Genomic DNA, 23,712 nt, shown 5'->3' with positions numbered 1-23,712 from the left:
CTATGCAAATGGAACACTTTTGGCCTGACACTGAACCATTCCTTCTTTAAACGTGCATAGTTCCCTTGGAAATACCCATTTTCGCTTGTTTAAGCCTAGGGTCCGGAATGGAACCTAGGGCATAAACACCCTCCAAATCAATTACGAATCGGTCACAGGTATGTCCATTTCCAATATTGAACGTTTTCTAAAAAGAGTTTTTTTTTTTAAGTCTCTTTTTAGAAGATGTTCAAAAAACAAATGTTCAAAAATTAGTATCTACACCATAACGCCATTTGACATGACAAAATCAACAACATAAATGACAGCATAAGAACACAGCCGATAGTATTACAACACCGTTGACAACAGTCTTCCTAAAATTCTTTGAGTATAGAAAGAAAACGAGAACGCTTCAGATGACAAGGTCACTCGACCCTCCACTCTTCAGCCTTTGTGGAATCAGATACCACGAGTGTCTACCGGCTGATGTTTATAGATACCTGGAGATTTCACCTTGATGAATCATCGGTGCTCCTTCAATGCTGCATGGAAGGAATTCTTCAGTGCCGAATGGGAGGCTTTGTTAAAAGGTTAATGGGAGATATTCTAAAAAGTTGTAAAGGTCCTGCTAAATAATGCATAGTGGTTTTAATTGCTATGTGGGATATCTTAAATACTACATAGATTATCTTATATGCTGCATTGGAAGCTTTCTTAAATGCTACATGGGAGACCATCTTTAAATTTTCTTTGGAGGCCATCTACCTATCAACATCTTGCTTATCACCCTACCATAGCCATAAGAGACCATCACTCTACCATCACCATGAGAGACCTTCACTCTCCTCTCTTTTTCTCTCTCTGTATAAAATAAAATACAATCCTAGTCAGCATGTGTTCCTCGGGAGACAACGCAAGTATGAGGATAGTGAACTTGGGTAAGTGCTGGAGAGATACTGGGTAGATAAGAGGCTGGCTGGGAGCACAGGGATGAGGATGGTAGAACTGGTGCTCGTGGCTGTTTGGGGCGGAGAGGGTGAAAACACTGCTTCGATACCATCTTCACCCAGTAGGGGTCGCAAGGTGATGGGTTGAGAAGTAGGGATGGGAAAGGGAGGGGATGGGAAGAGGAAGAGGTGAGGAGTGGGGGTAAGTGGGTTTCGTGTTTCTGAGCGTGTACGGATAGGTAAGGCTCGTGCTGGGATAGTTTGAGAGAAAAAGGTGGGGGGTGGAGAGGAGTGAGGTACCAAGGTGTGGCGAGAGACAGAGGAAGGATAGGAAGACAGGGCAAAGGAGGGGAAGGGGGGGAAGAATGTACTTGGGTCTCAGGGGAAAATGGGACTCATGCTGGGAGGATGAGAGAGAGTGGGGAGGGAAGAATGGAGTGCAGGGGGAATGCTTATGTCGCAAGGGGAGGGGGTTGAGGAGGGTAAAGGTACAGTGGGTCGTGTAGCGAGAAGAATCTACCTGGAGTCTACTCGGAGAGTGTTCGGAAGGTCAATGCCCCCCGTAGCCAGTTCCCAGATTAGGCTTTCAGGTAGATGGCCCAATGCAAGCACCATAGCCCGGCTGATCAGGAACTGAGGTGAGAAACTTGTCCAGTTCTCTCTTGAAAAACAGCCAGGTGTCTGTTGGTGATGTCCCAGTCCTTTTTCACTGAGGAATAGTGTTATACATGAACATGTTGTGAAAGTAGGACATCAGAGATATATGAAGAACACTTCTTATAATAGGTGCTTTCTTGAGTTTTCCATCATTTCTTGTCGATTATTGCCACATTTTTACACGTACTCAGGGGTGATAAGACACATGTGCAGCAGTTAGGTATCTTTATTCCAAAACGTTTCGACTTCACAGTAGGCTTCTTCAGTCGAGTACAGAGGAGGCAGGAAAAGCTTGACTGCTTGACCTGAGAGGGATCAATTCAAGAGGATACAGATAGAAAATGAGCTTTCAGATGAGCCACAGGGGCACGAGGAAGAACGTTTTCACTGTAAACCTTGTCAAAAACCAGAATGAGGTGATGACGGTTGTGGAAGCAAACTTTGTACGTAGGTTCATGATAGCGCGTTTAACTCACAACCAAAGGACTTTGATTCAATCTCTGGTGAAGACGAAACATAGAGGTAAGTCCTCTCGTTGTTGTTATTGTTGCTGTTCTTGTTGTTCTTCTTATTCCTGTTCTTGTTTTTATTGTTCTTGTTCTTGTTTTTATTCCTCTTGTTATTCTTGCTCTCGTTCTTCTTCTTCTCCTCCTCCATACTAACTATGCTGGCAAAATTAATAGTAAGTCGAGGCCAGGAGCTTGAGTTCTACCCCTTCAAGCGAAGCTTGGTAAGTACTACAACGCAGACATCCAAACACCCCCGTCAGCTTCCCCTCGGTCCCTCAAAAATCCCCGAAGAATTTTAGTATATATGACCAACACTCCCCACGAGTGACACGTCGCGACCAGCAGCAGCCTGCTGTTTGTGTTCTTGTGGCTCCTAAACGACCCACACACTGGAGACCTAACGACCTCGTGCCGCTGTTGTCGCCCTTTGGCGAGGACAACTCCGTCCCGTGAGCTATTAGCCAACTGGGATACGTTTGCTTAATTTATTATTATTATTATTATTATTATTATTATTATTATTATTATTATTATTATTATTATTATTATTATTATTATTATTTTTAAATATATGAAGCTTTAGTTTAGTCTTGCTACTACTACTGCAATTACTACTATCGTTACTGCTACCACTACTACTAATAGTTACTGTTACTATTACTATTACTACTAATAGTTACTACTACTAATAGTTACTACTACTACTACTATTAATAGTTACTACTACTACTACTATTAATAGTTACTACTACTACTACTGCTGTTACTATTACTTCTACTATTGCTATTATTACTACTACTGTTACTACTAATACTACTACTATTGTTACTGATACTACTACTACTACTACTACTATTACTACTGCTGCTCCTACTACTGCTGCTTCTTCTTCTGCTACTTCTTCTCTTTGTCGTCGTGGTCTTTGTATACTATTATTATTATTATTATTATTATTATTATTATTATTATTATTATTATTATTATTATTATTATTATTATTATGCAGTTGTATAATACATGCATGAATATATACAGAGGGAGACACTCACTATCTTGAGCACCATCCGAAGATTAAGCATAATCTTAGTGCTATCCTCAGCTTCCCCATTCATACTCTCCTTCCCCACCCTCCCAGCCCCTAATTCCAAGCACTTCCCTCCATCACTCCTCCCTCCTCCACATCCCTCCATGCACACAGCACCCTCCACACCTATTCCTCGCTGCTCTCCCTCCACACCCTTCTCGCTGGCCTCAACAACGTACTTCCTGTGCTTTAAGAGTATATAAACAAATACGACAAGTGCCTTGAAGGGACGCGAGAAATTATTTCTGAGCATGAGAAGTTTGTTCAACATACAGTCGTTATATTTTGCATAGATTTTTTCAGCAGTATTATCTGAAAGGATATTTTAATTTTTTTATGGGGGAGTTAAACCCCTATGGGGAAATGGAGGAGTGCACTACTTCCTTGGATTAAGAGCTATTCGACAAAATCGAGACGCTTGTCTTGAAGGGCTAATAAGTCTTTATAAGATGTTAGTGTCGTGATGTTAGTGTCTGCTTTGTGAGTATGACAATATTAGAACGAAATTTCTCCAACATGAAAAGACATAACATGAAGGCTTTTACATTTAGTAACACACAGGAGCTGTGACTCGACCCCTACAACCACATATACGTGAGTATACACACACACACACACACACATAGGACAAAATGGTAACTAACACACATACACATAGCCTTAAAAAGACATACTATAAGGAGGCTTTTGGAACAAGGAGGGAGTGGACATAGCAGTAACTAGCGAAGAGGCAGGGGCAGGAGCTGTGAATCGACCCCTGCAACCACAAATAGGTGAGTACACTCATACACACTTGATCATAATTGTTTATCCATTCTTCACAAACAAATCTCCCCGCAGCATCATTTTAAACATAAATAAACGCCTACACACGTGGGTAAACACAGGAGAGCAGCCCTTTGCAACAACACCACCATTAACGTGTGTGTTCCCAGCTCCACAGATCCTGTTGTTGTAAGCCTCGTAGAGATGAGTAGCAAAAAAATATCTTTCAACCTGAATTACTCAAAAAAATGCCTTCAGTGTTTCATCGCCTTGGTATCTCTACTGCCTGGCTAGCCGTCTTCAAACTACAGATGCTCATGTGTTATACTTGTGTTTAATTCATCGGCTTTTCGGTACTGTGTACCATCGAGTTATGATAGTTGTAATATTGTTGCAAGTTGACGCATTTTTTTTCATAAAGCGAAAAATCCTGTGAGTTATTCAACGCTATGAGTGGTTGAGGCTCGACCCTCCGTCTCAAACTAGCTTGTGGTAATATCATTATCTCAGAATCGACGGGCCTGGCATCGATCCTAGTGCCGGTAAAGAACAAAAGTCACAATACAGTGACTGAAACAATACGCAAATAACTTGCACATAGGAGAGACGACGACGTTTCGTTCCAACGTTTCGGTTCGACTTGGACCGAAACATCGTCACAAGCTTCTCTCTTCTATGTCCTCGTTATTTATGCAAAAAGCCGCTAAAGACATTTGGGTATGTGTCAGTACACCTGCTGCCACTGTTCACTCCTCAAATAAAAAGTTCTGATGCTGGAGCTTTTTAAGACCTTCCTCTTCCGAAGATCAAACCTGATTATCTTCTATTTCCCCAGCACTGTCTCACCTCAATGTTGTGAATGATCCCTTAAAACTTTACTTATTTGATATTCACAAGGGGGCGGAACAAATGTCGATACAGAAGAACAACCCAATATTTTAGTTATTTCTTCGTTATTATTGCTTCGGTGGCGGAAATTGTGTAAGATACATGTTCGTTATCAGTACCTTTGCAATGTAGCTTCTTTTCAGTGCCTTTGGAATGTAACTTTTATATTCGTTATCAGTGCCTTTGCAATGCAACTGTTATACTTGTTATCAGTTCCTTTGCAATGGATTTTTTGTAATCAGAGCCTTTGGAATAGAATTTTTGTAAGAGTTACAGAAAAGTATCTTGCATATATCTTCAGCTCTGAGTTCTATTTCAGTATAGTGATTGCCACTCTTACCTGCCACAAAGATTTTTTTTAACGAGAAGTATAAAGCGAGGAAAGAGAGAGAGAGAGAGAGAGAGAGAGAGAGAGAGAGAGACAGAGAGAGACTGTATGCGACTCAGGGCACCGGTGTCATCAAATATCTTTTCTTTGTTTATCTTTAATTATCTTTCTGGAGAGCATGTGAAGCTGGCAGTGTGTTTGTGTTCACTCGCATTTGTGTGTTTGTATGTAATTGCCTATTTGAGTTTGCGGGAGGGGGGGAGGGGGGAGGGGGAGGGGGAAGGAACCGTAGAGTGCATGCGTGTGTGTGTGTGTGTGTGTGTGTGTGTGTGTGTGTGTGTGTGTGTGTGTGTGTGTGTGTGTATGTGTGTGTATGTTGTACTCACCATACTGTATTTGAGGGACTTGTTTCTCGGTTCTTAACTCCCCCTGTAAACTGTATTCACTGGCATTTTTTCCCGGCCTCTAAGGCCCTGTAATACTTTATCTTTAAACTGTGTACCGAATTTGCGTGTGTCACTTCCTCATCTAGCTCACCTTACAAATTTATATAAAAACTCCGAGAGTTAAAAAAAAAAGTGTTTCCGAAGATCCCCTATTCTCATCCGTGTCTTCAGCTTCCATCTACGCCTATGTACGTCTGGCATTGTAGCCTTCTCCTGTCTGCTCTTATCTGCTGCATGCTATAAAAACAACAGTCGATTAGCAGTAGTGGTCTCTGCAAGTTTCCAAAGCTTATAGTAAATGCAGAGTTGGTATCTTATTTAGGTGGGATATTGCGGTTGGTACATAATACGTACATTATATATATATATGTCGTGCCGAATAGGCAGAACTTGCGATCTTGGCTTAAATAGCAACGCTCATCTTGCCACATAGGACAAGTGAAAATTTGTGTATGCAATAATTTCGCCAAAATCATTCTGAACCTAACGAAAAAAATATATTTCACTGTGTTTGTCAAGTATTAAATTATTGTAAACAAATCTAAAATATATTTAGTTGGGTTAGGCTAAAATAAATTGTTCTTGTTATAATAAGGTTAGGGAAGTTTTCTAAGATTCTTTTGGAGCAAAATTAAAAATTTTTGCATTAACATTAATGAAAAAAATATATCTTTAAACGTATAAGAGAAAATTTCAGAAAGGACTTAATTTTAAATGAGTTCTTGCTAATTGACCAGTTTTACATATTCGGCACGACATATATATATATATATATATATATATATATATATATATATATATATATATATATATATATATATATATATATATATATATATATATATATATATATATATATATATGTGTATATATATATATATATATATATATATATATATATATAAAGTTACTTAACGCTTCAGTATATTTCTAATCATTGCGCTTGGACGGTGTACTTGTTCAACACTAGCTAATTATTTTTAAATAGTTAAGTGTTTAATTTCCCATTGAGGTATAAAAACTGAGTAGTCCCTCCCCTCGGAGGGTTGTTATCATCGTCACGCCTCAAGTAACTACACTAATATGTGGTTACTTTTCCCGTGTCATTTTCCTGGTGGACGCTGAATGTGTAGAAATTCTGGAAGATTTTCCCACGAAATCCCTTGAAAGTGAGAGTATATTGATGTTTATGAAGGGCTCTTGATTTAAGAAATTAGAGCTATCTCTTCCTCATACACACACACATACACACACACACACACACACACACACACACACACACACACACACACACACACACACACACACACACACACACACACACACACACACACACACACACACACACACACCAAAAAAAAAAAAGCTTCTCGGGTAACAATGAGATAATCCCTGTCAAATCTTTCTGCGACGTGTGACCTGACCAGTGTCCAGGTCACCGTGATGGAAAGAATTCAGGTAGACTCGCAGGGCGGATTCCCTCCCGGATCTTCTCCCTGCGGTGACCCGGCGTTGGAAAGAATTATCTCCCATCCTGTGGGAATTATCTCCCTGTGAGACGTATCTCCCTCCGTGTACAGATCATCAACGTGTCAAGAGAGATGGGAACAAGTCCAACGGTGAAACAATATTTCTGTCTTTAAGGGAATGTAACATCTTAAGAGGGAATATATACCTGGTTATTTAGAATGTCAAGTTAGATCATATACTCCAGGTTAGTAGACATATGTCAGCAGAAATATGGTCCTTTCAGGTTTAGGAAAGTATTATTGTTGAGGGTATTTATAAGCTTACAGGAAATATTTGTTTCTTTATATATATATATATATATATATATATATATATATATATATATATATATATATATATATATATATATATATATATATATACATGTATATATATATATATATATATATATATATATATATATATATATATATATATATATATATATATATATATATGTCGTGCCGATTATGCAAAATTGGTCAATTAGCAAGAACTCATTTAAAATTAAGTCCTTTCTGAAATTTTCTCTTATACGTTTAAAGATATATTTTTTCATTAATGTTAATGTAAACATTTTTAATTTTGCACCAAAAGAATATATACATATATTGTCTATGAAAAGAGTGAATATACTCAAGAAGGGAAGGGGACGAGAAAAATGAAGTTGCAAAAATATTTCTGGCGATAACAGCTTAATATGTCCAGGGTACTGTAAGTGGGAGGTGATGCCTTCCTTGACTGTGGTGAGATGCACTTGATGCCAGAAACTGGAGCTGCCCTCTACTTCCTCGGATTAAACCTGATTACCTTGCATTTCCCAGGCTGTGTATGGGCTTTTCTGATTCAACGCCTTATGAACGTTGTGATGGCTTATCAGAGGGACAGGTGTACCAGTGGTAATCAGTGACATTTTCCTAGTGTTTTCACTTTGAAATACTATTTTCTTCATTTAAATCAAGTTAGATTAGGTATCATGGACACAAATACTTTCTAGAGGCTTGCAGTACTTGGCCTTGCTATATTCCAGCCTATACATTAGTTAACAGGGCATTCAAAGATGTGAAATATAATATACACTTGATATAGTCCCACCCCCACAATATATGTACAATTACGCTGAGTAAAATAGGAATGGATCACTTAAACTGAAGAGTGAAAAGAGTTTGGATTGAGGATGAGAATATTCTCGCTACCACGGCAATAGATTTAGATTTTTTATTTTGTTTATGAAGCTACATCTAGAATGGTGCGAGCCAACTCGAGGCTGGTGAGAATCTATCGGTCTGGCTTGTCCCTACATGCGAAATAACTTCGCCGAGTCCCTCGTCCTCTCCACACTTTGAAACCATTAGAGTGATTAGACAGTCCCCGGCACCCAAATAGCCACCCTGTACCAGCATGGTGCACACATACTAGCAAAAAATGACCATGTCTAAAACTACTAGGATGACATGTAACAATGTGGTTATGAGGGAATGAACTTCATATACAAAATGAACTACATTAGATACAAGTCACATTGTGTTAGGTAAAGCTAAACTAGGCTAGGTTAAATTCGGTTAGATTAGATTAGGCTAGGTTAGGCCAGATTAGGCTAGATTAGTTTAGGTTTGATTAGGGAAAGTTTGATTAGGATAGATTTGGTTGGGTTAGGTAACATAAATCAATGAAAAGTATATTTAACTACAAATAATGAAATTAAAATAACAGGTTGTGATAGGTCCACCAACGAGGTCACTATAAACACCAAACAAGCAACGTTTATTATCATTCGTGGTGCGAGAATGTGTTGCCCATAAGAAGACTGGACAAGTTAAGGGAGATTCATTGAAGTGCTGGAGGCTGTGACTCACTGATCATATAAACCTTCACTAAGAGGCTCACCAGGTTTTCCCTAATCCTGAACACAAGAAGTCATTCCCTTGTGACTTAGTGTTTATGTCGCCCTCTGCCTCCACTGGTGTGTTAGTCACCTGAGTGTGCGTGTTGATAGTGGTGTCATTTTCTTCATATTTGGTTTCCATTTTCCCCAGTATAATTTTCCTGAGGTTTATATTGACGAGTTTAAGTGGAGGAAATGTGCTATCGGGTAATGAAGAAAGTCTGTACACTACCTAGTATTTTAAGTGTGTATATGAGTTTGTGGGTGTGTTTTGTATGTGTATTTGTCTGCTTTTGCAGGGTGAATGCCGCCTGTTTAATGAAGAATGGGGCGTAAAGTACTTTGTACAAGCAGGTGATAAAGCCTTGTGTATCGTACGCCACGAACTGTTGCAATTTTGAAGGAGTACAATATACGTCGGCACTACAAGACCAAACATAAACCAATTAATTCCCAATTCACAGGAACACAGCGTTCGGAAAAAAAATGGAATCAATGCAACGCAGATTGCTTTCCCAACAAGGTTTTTTACGCAGAACAGAGCTGAAAATGAAACTTTAACCAGGGCCAGTTAAAAAGTAGCTTATGCATTAGCTAAAAGAGGAAAGCCATTCACCGATGGAGTTCTGATCAAAGAGTGCATGATGGAAGCAGTGGAAGAGTTATGCCTAGAAAATGCAAATATCTTAAAAATTCTCAGACTTGGGTTAAATACCGTAGCTCGTAGAAATGAGGATATGGGAAGCAGCATAAAAAGTACGAAATTTTCAGTTTTATTCTCTCGCATTTGAATCGAATGATGCAGATGACACATCACAACTCCTAGTATTCATCCTTAACGTTGACAATTAATTTAATGTCACACAAGAATTATTATCATTGTATAGCATGCACAGCACAGGAACCGAAGATATCTTCAAAATATAACTTGGACGTAAGAAAGACCATGTCTGGGGTAAAAAAAAGTTAGGCTGGATAAATCACAAAAGCTTGTGAGGATGGTGGATTCTCAAAGCCCATGTTTCTGTACTACGTTATCTATCAGCAAACATTGCACGGTAAATATGTGGTTACGTCTTGCATTCTGAAACCTATTTCAGAACGCATCAATGAATTTCATTCGATCTCACGGGCTTAATCATCGCCAGTTCGCGATTTTCTGAAAGAAATTGATTCTAAGTTTGTTGACTTGCCTTATTATACAGCAGTTCTATGGCTTACTTGTGGACAGGTTCTATCACGGTTCTTTCAGCTCAGAAAGAAAACTGATTCATTTCTCACAGAGAAGAATCGACCCGAACCACTTTTATCAAATGCTGATTGACTAGGGAAATTGGCATTTTTTTGCAGATGTGACAAGCCATACGAATCAATTGATTCTGAAGTTGCGAGGTGAAACCAATTTGATTTGTGATCTACTCACACATGTCAAGGTATTCAGGGCAAAACTGATGCTATCTGAAGGACAAATGAAAGTCTCTAAATTGGTTCGTTTCCCATATTGTGAAAACTTTCATGAAAGAAAGTGAAACAGAATTTATATCACCATTTGCAATAGAAATCATTAATGACTTACAAAAACAATTTCAGAAACGATTTTCTGATCTTAATGAAAAAACAGATGAAATAAAGGCAAGTAAAAAAAGAAGGTGCAACTAATATGTCAAGAGTGACAAAGCTCCTGGAGACCGCAACGTTGCCACAATAAAATGTCACATGAGTTGGAGTTGTGTCCTTTTACCTAACATATTGTCGGTAATTCTACCAACATTATTAAGAAATAAAGCTGTTTCAAAAATCCATTTGACTGCAGTGTTAAAACACTCCCAAGTCCGTTTGAAATGGAAATTACTGATCTCCAATCAGATTAGATCTTTAAAAAAAGTATATAGAAGGAAATCTGATTCAGTTTTATATATCTTCAGAGCCTGAACAAATTTTCAAATTTGAAGCTATTTCCCTGTGGATTCGTATAAGTTTTTGGTACAACTTACCCTTGTGAACAAACATTTTCAAAAATTAAGTGTGTCAAGTCCAAATATCGCACAAATTTATCTGATGAACATTTGAAGTTTATTCTAATAATTGGCTCCTCAAGCTTGAAACCTCAGTTCAGCAATATTTTAAAATTAAAAAAAGAAAAAAAACAAAAAGTTCTATCATTCCCATTAATCTTGTGCAAATTAATCTTGTTTTAGCTTTTATCATCTTCAGTTCAGTAATTCGTTATGCTGTCAGAGTACTGGCTTATGTTTGACATTTTTGCTCATTATATATCATTATATATCATTATATATCATTATATATCATTCCTCAGTGTAAACACGGGATTGTTTCTTCGTAATTGTCACATATATCTTTTGTTCTGAATATTATCATGCTGATTACAAAAATGATCAAAACAAAACTTATTCATACATTTAAATTTTATTCATTCATTTATATTTATTTATAAGACTGATTTTTTTTTTTTGGCCAGCGAAAATGTGTAAAAAATATGATGTGTCCCTCGTAGTGAAAAGTTTGGAGACCCTTGGTCTAGGTTATTGCTTGTGTTTGTGTGTACGCAGCTAGGTTATTGCTTGTGTTTGTGTGTACGCAGCTAGGCTAATGTCTGTGTTTGTGTGTACGCAGCTAGGCTAATGTCTGTGTTTGTGTGTACGCAGCTAGGCTAATGTCTGTGTTTGTGTGTACGCAGCTAGGCTAATGTCTGTGTTTGTGTGTACGCAGCTAGGCTAATGTCTGTGTTTGTGTGTACTCATCTAGGTTAATGTCTGTGCTTGTGTGTACGCATCTAGGTTTATGTCTGTGTTTGTGTGTACGCAGCTAGGCTAATGTCTGTGTTTGTGTGTACTCATCTAGGTTAATGTCTGTGCTTGTGTGTACGCATCTAGGTTTATGTCTGTGTTTGTGTGTACGCGTCTAGGCTAATGTCTGTGTTTGTGTGTACGCATCTAGGTTATTGTCTGTGTTTGTGTGTACGCATCTAGGTTATTGTCTGTGTTTGTGTGTACGCATCTAGGTTATTGTCTGTGTTTGTGTGTACGCAGCTAGGTTATTGTCTTTGTTCGTACGCGTTCTACAAATACACTACCATTACCGCCAACAATGTCAGTACCGTTTCTGTGGCATTGGGTTTTTGATCAGTGTTTAGTGGAAGAATAAAACTTGGCCTACTAGACCTGTCTTGTCTTAACTAGTGATGTCTACCCACCTCGACTCATTCAAATGTTCTACATAGGAACATTCGCGACAACTCTTCCATGACCTTACTGTCAGTAAGGTGACCATCTCTGACATGACCATCACAGTCATTATCATCACCACCACCACTACCACAACCTACCAACACCCAAAACCACCTACCCCCACCACCACCACCACCAACCAACACCCACAGACAGCACTCTTCAACAGCCCACAGAAGCGATTCGGTCCACAAGAAAACACACTGAAACCTCCCCGCGTGGCGAAATGTACCCCACCTCATCCGTCACCCTCCGTCTGCTGCAAGCATCCAAAAGCTCCTCTTTTGGAAGGCAATTATAGGCACCACAATAGGAAGTCTACCGGGCAGGCTACACTATCGCTGCTCTCCTCTCTCTGGATCGAAAACTGGCTTGGAATGCTGTATTGGGAGGTCGTAGGAGGGTGGAAGAGGTGAAGGGGTGAACCTGGGTGAGGAGAGAGTGAGAGGGGAACAAGAAATGTTTAAAGGAATTGTGTTTTCTCTCTCTCTCTCTCTCTCTCTCTCTCTCTCTCTCTCTCTCTCTCTCTCTCTCTCTCTCTCTCTCTCTCTCTCTCTCTCTCTCTCTCTCTCTCTCGCACACACAAATCTGTTGCTCCTGATCGCCTAGCAGAAAATAGGTACCTGGGTGTTTGCAGACTGTTTTAGGGAACATCCACAAGGATAGTAGATACCTTAAAAAGAGATGTGTTTTAAAATGAACTCAGTAAGGTACCCTTTAAATTCAACGACGCAAAAATAATAAACAACTGACAAGGATTTGGGAACCACTTAATAGCTGCTCTGAGGGTACGCAGCTACAAAACCACGGAGAAAAAGCGACACAAACAGATCACGTTAGCCACCAGATTATAGCTAATGATTATATCTGTCGGTCCTTACAGACCTCTAAACTTCGATTACAGTCTTAAAAGAACCTCTTTCTTAATATGTCTGGACCGCTGTGTATCTGCTCTTGGAGGGGTCAGCAGTTGAGTTTGCATACTAAAAGAGTTTACCGTAATTCGTATTTTAGGATATAAAGTATCTTTGACTGGTGGTGTATAGGTTACAAACAGTCATGTAGTCAAATAAGCTTTAAACCTAATAAATTAATCATAGGAACATCAGATTTCCAAAAGGATGCTAATATTGTAAATATTGTGGGTTGGGATCCAAGAGATGGTAACACCGGCTAACCCTTCACATTTAATTTTAATAAAATTGCAATAAATTATACAGTATAATTTTATTATTTAATTCACGGGGAAGTGGTGAACCCTTAAGAAATATACAGCACCAAGGGACCCCCACTGACGGGAGGGAGGTGTAAAAAATACAAATATGTGAACATTTCGGCTGTGCAGATTCCAAAGAGCAATACAAATAGTGTTTCTCTGGCCTCTGTGTAAATCCTGAAGACTCTTACTGAACCGTTCTAGATAGAGACGTTATATGTTACTGAAGTGCAATAAGCGAGAGTGAGAGAAAGAGAAAGAAAGAAAGAGAGAGAGAGAGAGAGAGAGAGAGAGAGAAAGAGAGAGAGAGAGAGAGAGAGAGAGAGAGAGAGAGACAGACAGACAGACAGACAGACAGACAGAATGAAAATTGGAGGTTAATCAGATTTGATCCAAGGAAGTGTAGGGTAGCTCGTAAATCCTAGTCCACGAGCAATTCCTCAACGTCAACACACTTTTCTTTAGGATTACCGGTTTTGAAAACCTGCTGACACACTCCAGCAGAAAATTTCAAAGACAGTACCACGGTTGAGGCCTGGTCACTGGACTGGCCCACGGGAGCGTTGACCCCCGAAACACCTTTTAGGTAAGGGAAACAGAATTAAGCATTCTGAATATTTACTGACCTTCAATCATCACTAGAAGGAGCTTAGGCTACCTGAGTAACAACAATCTTGGAAGTAGGTGCTTGGCTTTTAGCCCCATCCTCCTGAAGAAATAGGGGCCCTTGTCGACTAATTCTGAATGATGACCTCAGTCGACCACCCGGGTAAAGTGTTCCACGGTGGTCTGTCAGACATTCACACACACACTACTCCGGTGGGCTAATGGATAAGAATGTGAAATTTCCTGGAAAGCTCAGTGGTAGTGCCTTCAGCTTACAATCACAGGATTCCGGGTTCGATAATTTGGGCCAGTCGAGGTTTATTGGCGAGTCTCCTAGCACCTGCTGTCTCTGTCTACCTAGAACTAAATAGGTGCCTGAGTGTTAGATAACTTTGGGAGACATATTGGGTTTTAACATGCTTCAGACAAAACTAAGCTTTGAAATAAACTGAGCTGGGATAACAACCTGAGAGCTGTATTAACGTTGGTAGAATTACCGACAATATGTTAGGTAAAAGGACACAAGTGCAACTAATGTGACAATTTATTGCGGCTTGACAAACCTCCTGGAGAGCGAAACGTTGCCACAGTAAAATGTCACATTAGTTACACTTGTGTCCTTTTACCTAACTTGAAAGGTGTTGTCCTCACTCTATCCTTGGTGCAATGTTGACAGTTTCGACTCCTAAGAATAATAGGTTCTGGAAAATAGATATCAGAGACTACTCTTGTATACTGATTTGATTCCAGTGACTGGAAAATATATATCAGAGAACACAGAGGGATTTTCGATGAATTTTGTAAGCCAAAACCTTCTTGAAAGAAGGAAAGACTCCCAAGAATAATGACTCAACAGATTGTGGAACTGTTCCGAGTGTTTTCTAAACTGCTAATACAGGCAAAGATTTTTATATCAGCGATTCCATAGGGAGTTCTGAAATCATTCGGTCTCTCTCCTCTCAATTCCTCTCCACATTCCTCTACCTGGGCGATCCATTCTCGTTCGATATAAATGAACCGAGTACATGCAAGTGAATAGAGGAAATACTGCCGACACATTACAAAAGCTTCAAGGAGGGAGATCTCTACGGCGTCTCTGGACAGGACGACATTCCCTCTGTTAAGAGAGACCCATATAGCTATACAAGGGCAGGAATTCTGAGTCGACTCCCCTCCAAACAAAACTAGGTGAATACTGGAGACAATGGGAGAACACTCATAAGATAGGAGGGAAGAGTGACACACGTGAAAGAAATGGAGAATAACATACAATAGTGAGAGTATATGCTGTTGAAGGAATGAATGAAGAATGCACTATAGAACCGAAGCCAGAAGAACAGGGGGAAGAGTAAACACACCCAAGAATGAAGGGAAGAATAAGACAATATATAATAAAATATGAATGAAAAGAAGTAAGAATAGCATACAGGAGATAAAGACTGAAGAATAAAATACATGAGAAAAAAAACTAGCATAAGTGACAAAGGTTGGGAGAATAATACACAAGAAGGAGAAGAGAATAACGCCTTCGAGATAGGCAGGGAGAAGAAGACACCGGAGGAATAAAGGGGACGAATGAGGTAAAAAAGAAAATACTTGTTAGAAGGAATACATGAGTACAAAGTAATAATTCAGAACAAAATAAGGAAGATGAAAAATGTTGAAACAGCAAGAGTGGAAATAAAAAAGAAATGAGAAACATTTACTCCCCAGAGAGGAGTACAGAAATAAGATAATAGCATAAAAATAGATGGCCAGGAGCTGTAGCTCGACCCCTGCAAAGGCAAATAGGCGAGTACACACACACACACACACACACAAACACACACACACACACACACACACACACACACACACACACACACACACACACACACACACACACACACACACACACACACACACACACCAAAAACGACGAAAAGGGAAAAATCCCCCGAAAAGAATATGGAAAAAGTCAGTGATGAAAGGCAGACTAGAGCCAACACACACACATGCATGTTGAATGAGAACGAGGATCAAGGAGCAAGAACAGTGTAAATGGCAAAGACCACAATGTAAGAATAATAGTAAAAATAATGCATAACTCTTCACGAATGAAGACTGACTCATATTCACTAACTTGCTGGTCTTGTGTATCATAAACCTGATACGAGTGAAGACTTGTGGATCAGTCTGTCTGTCTGTATAAGGCTTCAGCAGACATAAAATGCATATAATTTTGACAAGCATGGCAGCCCCACTATCGGAGAGTTCTGGTGAAGGGTTCTTGATCCAGGACATTAGAGCTGTTTTCCCATATTTGGATTAACCCTCATTACCTTTCATTCTCGAGGCTCTGTGTGACCCTCAACGAATATAGCGTTTACCCATGAATAAAATAACCATTTTTGCAAGAGGAAAAAAAGTCTATAAAGAGAAATGGATGGACAAACTCTTCCATGCTTGCCTGAAACCCCGGGTTACGTCGCTGTATCCTTCCCGACTGGCGGAAGCCTCGCTAAACAGGTTCAGAAAGTCACTAACCCACGTAAAGCTCCTACACAATACCTGCGGGAAGCCTCGGGACACGCAGACCTTCCCGTCAGCCACAAGAGCCGCTCCAACACCGACCACACTCATCGTTTCCACACAAGAAAGAATTCCGCCCAGACGTTGGCCAACATCAGAATTGACTCTCGGTTCACTTAGGAATACAAAAGGAGATTTATCTGCCGCAACAGACACGAAACGGATTTTCCTGTATGTGTCTTGATTGAGCTTCTCTCGGCTTTTCCTCTCTCCCCCCCCCTCCCCGTCTCTCCTCCACGCACACACACACACACACATACACAATACATCACTTGATATATGAGCATTTGATTGGCTGCGTCTCGCACAAACATTTTGACAAACGCTGTTCAGGGTTTTTCTAGACCGACCAGCAAGAGTAGTCCCGTCGAGGCCTGTGCACCTCCCTTAATGCCTACGCACCTCCCCCTATTGCCTGTGCACCTCCCCTCGTGATTGTGCACCTCTTCCTATTACCTGGGCCCCTCTTTCTTCTACTTGGGCCCCTCTGCCTATTACTTGTAATCTTTCTAGGATATGGGTGCACATACCATAGAACCAGTGCAGCTGTATTGTTTATCTGCATGATTAACCATTTAGCTATAATAATGGTGTCGTTACAGTATTCTGTATCTTAGCTCTACAAGAGGTCTTAGTTTCATACCCCAAGAGATTCTTCCTGGCATTCCTTCCTGGTATACCTATTTTTTAGATGTTATTGGAAAGGGCATATTACTATTCATTTTTGAGGGGAGGTTAATGTAAAGATTATTACCAATACAAGCTGTAAACCTCTTATTATTTTGATTTTTTAATAGAGCGATGAGACTTGAAAAACCTCCGGTCTAGTCATCCTAGAACTACTATCCCAATAAGAAAACTCAGTGGTAGCGTCTTGGACACACAACCGAATTGCAGTGAGCTGGTGCTTGGTGTTGTACCTGGAGGTTACCTGGAGGTTATTCCGGGGATCAACGCCCCCGCGGCCCGGTCCACGACCAGGCCTCCCGATGGATCAGGGCCTGATCAACTAGGCTGTTACTGCTGGCCGCACGCAGTCCGACGTACGAGCCACAGCCCGGCTGATCCGGCACCGACTTTAGGTATCTGTCCAGCTCTCTCTTGAAGGCAGCCAGGGGTTTATTGGCAATTCCCCTAATGCTTGATGGGAGGCTGTTGAACAGTTTTGGGCCCCGGACACTTATGGTGTTTTCTCTTAGTGTACCAATGGCGCCCCTACTTTTTATTGGCGGCATTTTGCATCGCCTGCCTAGTCTTTTACTTTCGTAGGGAGTGATTTCTGTGTGCAGATTTGGGACCATTCCTTCCAAGATTTTCCAAGTGTAGATTATGATATATCTCTCCCTCCTGCGTTCCAACGAGTACAAGTCAAGTGCTTCCAAGCGTTCCCAGTAGTTAAGGTGCTTGACAGAACTTATACGTGCAGTAAAGGATCTCTGTACACTCTCTAGATCTGCGATTTCACCTGCTTTGTATGGAGATGTTAATGTACAGCAGTATTCCAGCCTAGAGAGAACAAGTGATTTGAAAAGGATCATCATGGGCTTGGCATCTCTCGTTTTGAAAGTTCTCATTATCCATCCTATCATTTTCTTTGCACGTGCGATCGGCATCCTGAGGGTGGCAGCATGCCTGAGATATGGCTGGATTTCAGAGTAAACTTTTATAATAGCTCTTTGCCTGTAAAGTGAACCCAAAAGAAAAACATTTGGGAATTCTTAATACTTCATTCTGCATTCGGAACATTCTAGTCTAGGCGCCATACTGGTAGAGAGATTCAGATTCGAGAAGTTAGAGCTAGTCACTTCCTACTTGGGTCAAACCCGATTGCTCATGAATATATTTTTTTGTACTACACAAGAACTGAGAACAAAATAGCAGTGCATGGTATCGGAGAGCTTATCTTCTGGAACGAGGCACAACTGACCGATAGGTAACAGATAATTTGCTTAAATGGGAAGAAATCAGAATGAGGAGAGACAGGGAAATAGATTGACAGACTTATTAACAAAAAGTACGTGGGGACTTAAAAACATAAAGAAGGAGCATTGCAACAGACCTACTGGCCTATGCTGGGCAAGTCCAAGTCACACCCACTCATGTGTTTTTCGAACCTATATTTAAAGCTACCCAAGGGTTTCACTGCTGTACTTGTGTTCGACTGTATGCTGCTAGCATCAGTACCTTAACCGATCAGGTCATCAGCCAGAAAGCTTGGTCTGGGACCAGGCTAAGAGGTCGATGTCCCCCCTCCCCCTTAAGAACCGTCAACAGGTAGGGATCAACATACTGTATCCTCTGGCTAGCGACGACTTTCCAGCGGATTCTGAGTGTCCATTAATGGAAATACAACTCACGATCGCAAATACCTATATTACAACAGGATGACTATCAGTTATCCTGTACCACAATGCTCCAGGTGTATTTACCGATACACGGTTGAGGTTTGGGTCTTAGGGAAGTGGTGATAGAGGGGTGCTGCTGGGAGATGGAAAATGGGAAGGCTCTCAGAGGGAATGAGGACAATAGATATGAGGAGGGGACGGAGAGAAATAGATGGTAAAGAGGAGGGGGAAGCCTGAGGGAGGAGGGAAGAGAGGACAGAGACAGAAAGAGAAAGAGAACAGGGATGACAAAACTAGACAGGATAACCGAGGTGGAGTGTGGCTCAGCCGACAGACCCGTAGCTTTTCACTTCATCCCACTTACACGTGAATAGGATGAATAGGAAGGATGATAAACCTGACACAAAACACCTGGAGGATTTATCGAGCAGAGTCATTTCCGGAAGTTTCTGTAGGTGATGAAAGACAACATCTGTCAGGACTTGTTGCCTCTGTGGTCACTCGCTGAGGAGAGAATCAATAGTAAGTGGAAATATAGCATTTTTTAATGTATTTTGTTTCGTTTTCTCTCAAGGAAGTACTGTTATATATGTGTGTTTAGGTTAGAGTGAAAAGATATCCTCTGACATTAAAGGTGGACAATTGTTTCAGTGTAAGTTCACTGTTTGCCATCAACAACAGCTCAAAAACAGCTAGTGGGAAGATCAATAACAGCTCAAAAGTTGCTCCAAGGAAGCTCAAATGGAGAGAGAGAAAGAGAGGGAGAGAGAGAGACAGAGAGAGACAGAGACAGAGAGACAGAGACAGACAGACAGACAGACAGGCAGACAGACAGACAGACAGATAGAAACTACATACTCTTCTCAAGAATAAGAAAACGAAATAGTATACAGGAAAATATCAGCACATAAAGGCACGCTCCATCTTCCACTATTCATGCACACAACTCGACCTTGGCCAACAGGGATTTGGCGAGGTTGAATCAAGACGAATCGAGCGCACGGAAAGGTCGGAACGACGCTTGGGGTCATTCTGGGAAGCACGAACTAATTCCAGCGCACGGGAGAAGCTTACGGTCCAGGACTCCATCCCAGCACACAGCTGTACACGAACACATCGCAGATCATGAAATCTCAAGGGGACGCATAGGTCATTCTGAGGTACACGAACGAGCGCATTTCCCAGCATCGAGCAGAGGTTGAAAATTATTTGTTTTTTTATATGTATTAATTCTGAATGTATTTATAAAAGAAAAAAAACTCTTACAGACTATTAAAACCCGTATGGGTTATTCAGCGCAAGTAGCAGAGGCTCGATCCTCCGATCGCTAAGCGCGACGTTAGCGACTTAGGTGATGGGTATCTGGGGGTCTTTAATTAATGCACAGGGGTTCCATAATGAAATGTGCATATGTGCTATACATATATAATGTACAATGCCTCTATCATGTAAAATACATCCATAATATACATTGTTATAATGTGGTCACCAACGCCCTCTTGAGTCAGAAACTTGGCCGAGGAAGAGACCTGGCCTCGATTAGCAGACGGAGGATCGAGGCTATTCCTCTCCTTGAGATGAATATTCACACGGATTTAGCACACGGTAAGATACAGTGACATTTAGTCAATGTAGCCAGTAGATGCAGTTGGAGAGTGATGAAAACAAAGAAAGTTAATGAGATAAGTATGATGTATAGAACTCTCTCTCTCTCTCTCTCTCTCTCTCTCTCTCTCTCTCTCTTTCTCTCTCTCTCTCTCTCTCTCTCTCTCTCTCTCTCTCCCACACTTCATTACCATTACACCATAAAAACATTTCTACGGAAGGTGAACTGCACCGTTTCCCTTCACACAATAAGACCTCTTCTGAACCTCCTCAGCTGAGCCAGAAAGTAACCGTATGCATCTCCGTGTGACCATTGAGGAATCGCATCTTTCCTAATGTTGCCAGAAGAGTCTCTTAATCTTTTATGATCTCCCCTTGCCTTCCCCCTCCCCCTAAGCTACTCCACCTCCTTTGAGGGCCATCACATTCTGGCGATCGACAGTTGGGGAGGTCGCTGGTGGAAGGGAGAGGTGGTAAGAGGTCCTTGCGGTCGCGGCTGTAATAAAGCTGCGGGTTCCTAAAGCAATATTTGGTACTGTATCAATGCTTCAGTGCTAAAATATCGGTGGTTCGATCCCCGACTATTCGCAGTATTGCTATATGCGTGAAACCACTTGTTTGTGAATGCATTAATATGGGACCGTATACAGAGAAAGATCGCAGTCAACAGGATTCGAAACCACGTCAGGAAAGTGGCAAGATTCCCCAGGTGAAGCTCTAGACCACTCGGCGACAGATGCCTCAAAAGCTAGGCAGCATGGTTGCAATTTGTAATAAGGCTGTCTAGCTTTTGAGGCATCTCTGACTGAATGGTCTACAGCGTCACTTCGGGAACCTTGCCAGCTCCCCTAACGTGGTTTCAAATCCTGCTGACTGCGATCTTTTTCTGCATATTCCTCCGCTTGTTTCTACGGAAGCTAGACAGGTACCTAAAATCAGTGCTAGATCAGCCGGGCTGTGGTTCGTACGTTGGACTGAGTACGGCCAGCAGCAATAGCCTCGTTGATCAGGCCCTGATCCACCAAGAGGTTTGGTCATGGACCGGGCCATTATATAGGACGGAATTATCCTATATAATGAGACAATTCTTTTATCTTTACTTTCCTCTGTGTTTCCTAATTGTTCTTAATTATGGAACATTATATTGGTAATTTTAAGAATGTGAGTTAGAATCTAAGGGGTTAGTTATGACTTGTACTTGATTTCCAAAATGAAATAGAGGGAAATATTGAAGTGGATTTTACGGTTAACATACATGTAATATGGAAGCTAAGATGGAACTAATTCTAATGAATAAAAGGAAGATAGATGCCCTGTAACTGAGTTAAATACTTAAAGTGGATGACAGACTGAATTGAAATTCGCTAAATATAATAAATCGTCTCTGTTACTGTTCTTGTAGTTATCTGGATTTGCCTCCCTCAGCACATCCCTTAGCGATCAGATGGGGTAATTCAGAGCAGATGGATTAATTTCCTTCTCTCGATGTTGTGGCAAGGAGATATATGTTATGCAATTCTATAGGAAAAGGATCGGACTCAAGATATCGTCTTTTGTTTGATCTGACAAGTTAATGAAAAAAGAAATTAGTTGAATTGCTTGCTATTAGATATACCGATATTTGAAGGTTTTCTTTTATTTTCAATACATCTAAAATTAGTAACCACATTTCTGCTACTCCCAGATAACTACAATCATCACCGCCTTCCCTTTTAACAGCACCACCACCACCACAACCATCATTATCATCACTACCGTCATGTCACCACTCTTCACTCCGCCAATCCCTCCGTCCTTAACTCTACAACACACACATATTTATCCCTTTCCTCGCCAGTGAACGATACTTTCATATTCTTGCCAACTTGAGACACAATGCCTGTGAATGCCTTCCTAATGGCTACCACTGTGGCCAGCATACTGATTGCTGCCCCACCTGTCTCTCTCTCACCTCAAGAGGTTCTTCCCTCGTCTGCCAGATCAGTTGTCTCCTCACTTAGGACTCCCCGAAGTCGCCAAGGTTTTATGGAGGAACGGGGATGTCTTGTAAGTGGTGTATTTATTTACTTTTTCGTAAATATTGATGTGAATGAATTGAAACCATTTCATCAATGCAGAATATTTTAGGTTAGGTTATATAAGGACGGAGTAAAGTAACTTAGTCAAATTTTACTAATTATTAGAAAACATAACATGAAGTAGATGGGTTTCGGTCGATGCACGATCCAAGAACGATATCCCCGTCTCCGGAAAGCCGAGCCTTCATTTTCTCGATGCGTTCTAAAGGAATAGTGCAAAGTGCGTCATAAGTTTCTAATGTGGCTAAATATCGGCGCTGGAGATATAAAGCTAATGAGAAGAAGCATTCACAAATTATCACATAGACATTAATAAAAAAAATATTTTCAATAACAATGGCCAATTAGCACATACACCTACCTGGAGTATACCTTGAGGGTGTTCTGGGGGTTAACGCCCCCGTGGTCCAGTCCTTGACCAGGCCTTCCAATTGACCAGGGTCTGATCAACCAGGTTGTTACCGCTGGATGCAAGTAGTCCAACGTACGAACCATAGCCCGGGGAGGTCAAAAGAAATTCAGACCTTCTATTCAGCTCCGCCATCTTGGCAATCTGAAGAGGCATTCTCGACTTCTCACTCAAAGATCAGTGACTCAAAATATGCCACAGCACTGTGTAACCCTCATGGGTCTTGTGCTTAGTATGATGATGATGATAATAATAATAATAATAATAATAATAATAATAATAATAATAATAATAATAATAATAATAATAATAAAAAGAATAATAATAATAATAATAATAATAATAATAATAATAATAATAATAATAATATTAATAATAATAATTATAAGAGTAATAACAACAACAACAACAACAACAACAATAATAATAATAAAAATACACCAGCATTTCAATTTTGCTTTTCCTCCCTGAAAAAAACTTTGACCGGACGATAAACGAATTTATTCATGCCGTGACGCAAGAGCATTGCTGCGTACGGAGGCTCCGGCCTCCATCACTCCTTGGCCGAATGACCTCTGCGGATTTAATAATATTTAAAACAACTATATTAACGTGACACAAATATGGCAGACA

The 23,712-nt window shown here is 40.5% G+C and overlaps 1 long non-coding RNA gene across 1 annotated transcript in view; it reads right to left on the bottom strand.

Annotated features, from left to right (window-relative positions):
* LOC138853816 (uncharacterized) overlaps positions 1 to 17,979 on the bottom strand; it is a 463,743-nt gene extending 445,764 nt beyond the window's left edge. Inside the window, exon 1 of the long non-coding RNA XR_011393023.1 lies at positions 17,563 to 17,979. This is a non-coding gene — a long non-coding RNA (uncharacterized lncRNA). The remainder of the gene's footprint in view (positions 1 to 17,562) is intronic.
* Between the last annotated feature and the right edge of the window lie 5,733 nt (positions 17,980 to 23,712).

The sequence above is a fragment of the Cherax quadricarinatus genome, chromosome 1 (assembly GCF_038502225.1).
Source record: "Cherax quadricarinatus isolate ZL_2023a chromosome 1, ASM3850222v1, whole genome shotgun sequence".
Lineage (NCBI taxonomy): Eukaryota > Metazoa > Arthropoda > Malacostraca > Decapoda > Parastacidae > Cherax > Cherax quadricarinatus.
Note: the sequence above shows the minus strand (reverse complement) of the source record. Positions and strands in the feature narration are given on the sequence as shown.